The 6984-nt window shown below is 26.5% G+C and overlaps 2 long non-coding RNA genes across 4 annotated transcripts; one reads left to right on the top strand and one right to left on the bottom strand.

The window, feature by feature from the left end:
• Positions 1-3620: 3620 nt before the first annotated feature.
• Positions 3621-4535, top strand: LOC123265016. 2 transcript variants are annotated; one of them, XR_006509478.1, is made up of 3 exons: positions 3621-3722; positions 3848-4142; positions 4250-4535. It is a non-coding gene; the product is annotated as an uncharacterized LOC123265016 (long non-coding RNA). The 2 variants fall into 2 exon arrangements; XR_006509477.1 differs by having other exon boundaries at positions 4219-4535.
• A 569-nt stretch (positions 4536-5104) lies between these two features.
• Positions 5105-6767, bottom strand: LOC123264760. Of its 2 annotated transcripts, none has more exons than XR_006509420.1 (4): positions 6145-6767; positions 5503-5742; positions 5252-5394; positions 5105-5181 (listed from the first exon to the last, which is right to left on the bottom strand). It is a non-coding gene; the product is annotated as an uncharacterized LOC123264760 (long non-coding RNA). The 2 variants fall into 2 exon arrangements; XR_006509419.1 differs by having other exon boundaries at positions 5256-5394; positions 6145-6765.
• Between the last annotated feature and the right edge of the window lie 217 nt (positions 6768-6984).

The raw sequence follows: 6984 nt of genomic DNA, 5'->3' as shown, positions 1-6984 counted from the left end.
ACTGTGATGCACCTAGTGCATCCAGCAGGTGACGCTACCTGTTATTAGAGCGCTATCTATTATAAGAGCGTGAATTCAAACGAAATATTCAAATTAGTAAATATTAAATGATTAAAATTAGTTAAATTTTATATTCGAAGTAAATATTCAAATCATTTATTTCATGCTTTTACTCTTACCAGTTGTAATAAACATCTTTTGGTTAACTCTGTTTTATTTAGAAAAGAAAATAAAATAAAATAAGGGAAAAACATATTTCGGTACAAAAGGACATTGTAACCGAATTTTCAGAACCCATAAAAGGTACTTGAGTAATTCAAGGACTATTTCTCGCCACATGGAATTTAAAACCCTATGAAGAAAAGTCATAAAAGACACGTGTGAAACTCAATAAACCCTTGTTCTAAAAGTAACAAAGAATTATAAAAAACCATATGTTACTAAACAAAAATAAGATTGTTAAATAACATTTACTGTTAAAATCTAACTTTATACAATATTGTAGTTAAGCAAAATTAAGTTAAAATAATTAATAATTATAATCTTGTATTTAATTTATAATTAATAATTATTATTTAATTAATTTACTATTAATTTATTATTGAATCATTATTTGATTATTATTTAATTTATAATTAAACGATAATGTCTATTCTTTTATACATGATAATGATTAAATTGACTTATAATTTTATTAGAAAATCTGATTGTAAAATAATAGAAATAATATTTAATTCAAGTTATTAATTAGTCAAACTCAAACATTAATCCAACATATTATAAACAATATAATATATATATTTTCATGTTATAGTTTATTATAATTTTTATTGTAATTTAATTTCAAGTTAATTATAAGTTAATTTTTATTATAAATGGGTCATTCCATGTCAAATCGACCAATAGTTGGAATCGACCCCTTTCGATTTGGATGAATTTTGGTCAGAAGTTTTCTTTTATTATAAAACGAAGTTCTGCCAAAGAAAAAAAAATAAAAAAATTTTTTTCGAAAGATATGCAAATTCAAAATTTCGCGATTTTTCCAGTTTTTCAATTTTGTTTTTGCAATATCTCGAATGCTATTATAGATACAGGAATGATCTTTCGTTTGTTTAAAAGGAGACACTTGGCTATTGAAAAAAAAATATTTTGGAAAAAAATTAAAAAAAATGCAAAATTTGTCAAATTTTGAATTTTTGAAAGTCGTCGAAAATGAAGACCGCCATTAAAATTTTGGCTCAATTTTTTTTGTATGATACCTTGTAATGATCTTAAAAGATCCTGAAATTTTTGGATAGGGGTTTTTTTTTTTTCAAAAATATGAATTTTTGAATTTCAAAAAAAAATTTTTTTTTGTTTTTTGCAACTTCTATACAAGTTAAAGTTATGCAGATATATAATATTGTAATTTTGAGTATTTCGAAATCAAATGCACGACGTTAAAATATTAAATAATAAATTAATTTCAACTTTTATTCATTTTTTAGACATAATTCAAAAGTCAGGCTTTACGCATGATATAATTATGGGTCATTCCATGTCAAATCGACCAATAGTTGGAATTGAACCCTTTCGATTTGGATGAATTTTGGTCAGAAGTTTTCTTTTATCATAAAACGAAGTTCTGCCAAAGGAAAAAAAATAAAAAAATTTTTTCGAAAGATATGCAAATTCAAAATTTCGCGATTTTTCCAGTTTTTCAATTTTGTTTTTGCAATATCTCGAATGCTATTATAGATACAGGAATGATCTTTCGTTTGTTTAAAAGGAGACACTTGGCTATTGAAAAAAAAATATTTTGGAAAAAAATTAAAAAAAATGCAAAATTTGTCAAATTTTGAATTTTTGAAAGTCGTCGAAAATGAAGACCGCCATTAAAATTTTGGCTCAATTTTTTTTGTATGATACCTTGTAATGATCTTAAGAGATCCTGAAATTTTTGGATAGGGGTTTTTTTTTTCAAAAATATGAATTTTTGAATCTCAAAAAAAAATTTTTGAATTTCAAAAAAAAATTTTTTTTTGTTTTTTGCAACTTCTATACAAGTTAAAGTTATGCAGATATATAATATTGTAATTTTGAGTATTTCGAAATCAAATGCACGACGTGAAAATATTAAATAATAAATTAATTTCAACTTTTATTCATTTTTTAGACATAATCTTGCATCCTTAAAATAAGTCATCCTTAACGCATGATAGAATTTGTTAATTGTCCTTTTTTTACTTTATTTAAAGTTGTTGATGCCACTTGTCGTCTTATTAACATGGGAATAATTTGTAATTTAAGATTGAGAACTATGAATGTGCAGAAATTCGTAAGTAAATAAGTATTCGAAAGAAGGAAAAAAAATTGATATTTTCATGAAATCATTTCTAATTTTTATAGAAAATTAATATCTGTTTGAGTTATTTGAGGTTAAAAACTGTAATTGAAGTGAAGAAACGGACAAAATATATCATGCGTTGAGAAAATAAATAATTATATCATGCGTAAAGCCTGACTTTTGGATTATGTCTAAAAAATGAATAAAAGTTGAAATTAATTTATTATTTAATATTTTCACGTCGTGCATTTGATTTCGAAATACTCAAAATTACAATATTATATATCTGCATAACTTTAACTTGTATAGAAGTTGCAAAAAACAAAAAAAAATTTTTTTTTGAAATTCAAAAATTTTTTTTTGAGATTCAAAAATTCATATTTTTGAAAAAAAAAACCCCTATCCAAAAATTTCAGGATCTCTTAAGATCATTACAAGGTATCATACAAAAAAAATTGAGCCAAAATTTTAATGGCGGTCTTCATTTTCGACGACTTTCAAAAATTCAAAATTTGACAAATTTAGAAAGATCATTCCTGTATCTATAATAGCATTCGAGATATTGCAAAAACAAAATTGAAAAACTGGAAAAATCGCGAAATTTTGAATTTGCATATCTTTCGAAAAAATTTTTTTATTTTTTTTCCTTTGGCAGAACTTCGTTTTATAATAAAAGAAAACTTATGACCAAAATTCATCCAAATCGAAAGGGGTCGATTCCAACTATTGGTCGATTTGACATGGAATGACCCAAATATATTTTAAAAAGGGTCTGTCAAATTAATAAAAATAGTTAAATAAACATAATGACTGTATTGCTAAAAGTGTATATTAGTGAAGTCTAACTTTCAGGCCGATAGGCTGAAATAAATATATATAGATATAGAGAAAATACATGTTAGTATATAAGGATCATTTATATGTAGTAGAAAATGTGTGTGCTTATGTATTCCTTAGAGTGGATGTATGTATGGAAGTTATGGTGGGAGAAGAACGGAGTTTGAAGCTCTTCGGAAAAACTATGTAACGACACTTCTCACCGAGAGCTTAGATTGCTAAGATCACGTCATTGTAAACCTCAATTTCATATTTTGAAGCTTTTTAATATTTTGTCAACTTGAATAATAAATTGAAACCAACTAAATAATTTTGATCAAAATTAAATAATGTCTAAATAGAACTCTTTTATTTAAAATTATTCCTTTCCCGCGCTGAAACCGAGTATCTTAATACTCCCGGGCGAAAGAACTACAGTAGATTTGACAAGGATAATGTTAAATTTGGAATATTACCTCTTATAGAACAAAATTTAACTAAAGTCAAGAAAAGAGGATTACCAATCCCACCAATTTTTCAATTATTATGATTGCGATTTTATGCAACTGCAAGTTTTCAGGTAATTATAAATCAAGTTGAGAATATTTATTTCTTATTTACAGTTATTTGCTAACTTAGAGAACACTGAAAAGAGCGTTTTTATTTTTCAAACAAATATATATTTTGATAAAACTATTCTTACAGCTCATTTTAGGTGATACCATGACAGTATCACAACCAACAGTTTCCAGAATAGTTTTTCGGGTGAGCGTTTTACTTGCAAGCGAAATTCATGATTACATTAAAATGCCTCGAACTCAAGCAGCAAAATTAGAAAACCAGAGACTTTTTGAACGTTTGGGATTTGGTAATGGAGCAATTGGAATACCCGGGGTTGATGGAGCAATTGATTGCACTCATCCGATTAGTTCATACAATGTTTCAAAATATTAATGAAATCTACAGAAATCGAAAGGGCTATTTTTCTCTGAATGTACAAGTAAGTATTTCTTTTATTTTCACTAGTCATTACAGACTGAACAACTTATAATATGATAATTTTTATTATTTCGTAGGCGATTGTTGGCTCACGGATGGAATTTTGAGATATTGTTCCAGAATGGCCTGGTAGCGCTCATGATAGTCGAATTTTTCAAAATTCTCGAATTTACATGAGATATTCTGAACGTGAACTAACTGGGATACTTGTATACGTATTCTTGATAATTTGTAATCATAAATTAAAGTCACAATTTTATCTCAGTTGAATTCCGAACTGTAAATGTAATGAATTCAGAATTGTAAATATAATGGATTCTATAAAAATTTAAACTTTCGTTAAATAGATATCATTTGTAATTACTTTTTCAAAAATATATCTATAAGAAAAGTTTTTGAACGTGTTTTAATAAAAAACAAAATTTTTTATTAAAAAACTATTTTTATTTTCAACCTTGACATTTTTGGTTTGATTACATTAAAAAGTAATTTATTTAATATAAAAATTTAATACATGCTTTAATAAAAAGTCACGGGCTTAACACTCTAATATAGTTAAAAATTGCATTCAAATGCACTTTAAAATTAAAATACTGTTAGCCCTTGGTACTTAAAAAGTTTTTTTAACGTACAGTATAAAATTATTTGTATTTTAAAAATTGCTATCACCTTATAAAATCTTTCAAACTAACGATAAATTTTTATCTTTACATTTCTATGCTATTTATTATAAAAATTAATAATAAACTAGAAACATCCAGAAAAAATCATGTCAATCATGCCCGTAATTCTTATTTTGTTGTCTTAATAAATTTAACTCACTTAGTTCAGCTGCAGCGGCTGCTGCACGAATCTCTAATTTATATTTTTGTTTCAGGTGTTCTATTGTTAGATTATGTATCTCTTCTTCATGTTGACATTTCAGTTGAAATAATTTCTCTTCTTGCTTTATTATTTTCTTAACCTTTCGCTTCTATAGAATTTCTCGTCTTCATTGGGTGGATTTTTTCTTCCTTTAGTTCTTTTCCTAGATTGTTGAGCTAAGATGATTTTAAAAATATTAATTAAAATATATATTTTAAGTATTATGGCTAATAAAACTATTTCTACCAACGATTTTTTAGTAACAATAGACGATGAGGGTTCACGTGGTAATTCTTCATCATCATTGCTATCATTCTCATCTTCTGGGAATAGTTGTTCAAGGCTTATGTATTCTTCACATTCCATTGAGTCAACAGCATTACACTTAGCTAGATAAAAAATATTTCTTATCATTTCATTAATAGTTAACGATTAACCAATATATAAGAAAGTCAGAACAGCAAATATCTTGGTAGTTTTAAAAATAAAATAATTACAGAAGGAAAAAAAGATGAAAACGTCCTAGTAACTTCTTCTTCAGACATATTTGAAGAAAATAAAATCGGTGCAGTTTTAATTAAGTTTGGGGCAATAAGTGCAATATCAGGATCAACTTCAGAATCTGGAATTGATGGACCGACCCCAGTTGCAAGGCGATGTTGCTTTTCGGTTGTCAGCGCATTCTGTTGTTTTGTTTTTAGATTTGACCAAAGTTTTTTGAGTTGATCTGCGTTTCGCTGCAATATTTTTAAAAATTATTATAAATTCGGCATACTATGTATTAAAAAAATAAAGATGAAATTAACAGATAACTAACAATTTTTAATTGTTTCTCTTTGAAAAAATCAAAATAAAACGCAGTTAACGAAAAAATTTCACATCCCAAGCGGCACAAATTTTTTTTTGTTAATGTTTTGTTAAATTTAAGTTGACAATTATTAATTTTTTAACTTCTTGTTGAGTGAAATCTACCAAAAAGTTAACATTTTTTTTTGTGACGCTTGGGATGTAGAAAATTTGAAAAACTACAAGTCCAATTTTCAAGAAAAACTTTCTAAAACTAATTTATTTGTAAAATTTAATTAAAAACTGATCAAGTGGCTGTTAATTTTAGAGTCATATTAAAAATTTAATTTTACCTTTTCAGTAATTATACTAGATGAATTAAAGTCGGTTGCGATGAAATCCCATGCTTCTTTTTTTTCACTTAATGTAGCAGCATCACTCTTTTTATTTTCAATTACTTGGGCATAAATTTTTAAAATTTGTAGAAAATATTTTTTTTCTACAGCGGTAAAATTAGTACTTTTTCCTTTTTTTGACATATTTTCTTCTGATCTTGCGGTAATAATTTTCTAGTTGAATTAGAGGCTTGAATTTGAGGCTTACAATTTTCTAAGGTACATTTGTACATCTGTTTACAATTTTGAATAAAAAACTTCATTGTCAAAATTTAAGTACTTTTCAACCAATGAGATTGTTGGAAACATAAGAATTTTCACGGAAATTGACGAACACGCGTTGACTTGGTCTTAAGTTGGGTCTTACTAAAGCTTATCTTACTGAAAATAAGATCCTGCTTAAAACTTTTTACTTACTCAAGTTTATCTTAAAGAATGACTCTGAAAACATCATAACTTACAGCCGATAAGGCCGTCTTCATGAAGACAGGCTTAAGTACAAACTTAAGACCGGACTATGAATACGGCTCTAAGTAAAGTTTTCAATAAATAAAAATAACATCCACTAGATGGAAGCATAACAATACAAGCTACAAGCTACTATATTGTTGTCTATCCGTGAGGCTGATCGCAAATCCCTAAACATAGAAACTGTGATACCTCCAGATTCATCCAGCAGGTGACACTACCTGCCACAAGGCGCGAATGTAAATGTAATTTAGATTATTTTAAATATTTAATTAATTGGTAATTTAAATAGTGAAAACTGTCCAAATTAGAAAGTTTAAGTTTTATGTT

The sequence above is a fragment of the Cotesia glomerata genome, linkage group LG5 (assembly GCF_020080835.1).
Source record: "Cotesia glomerata isolate CgM1 linkage group LG5, MPM_Cglom_v2.3, whole genome shotgun sequence".
In the NCBI taxonomy this organism is placed as follows: Eukaryota; Metazoa; Arthropoda; class Insecta; order Hymenoptera; family Braconidae; genus Cotesia; species Cotesia glomerata.
This window is presented reverse-complemented; position numbering and strand designations above follow the sequence as displayed.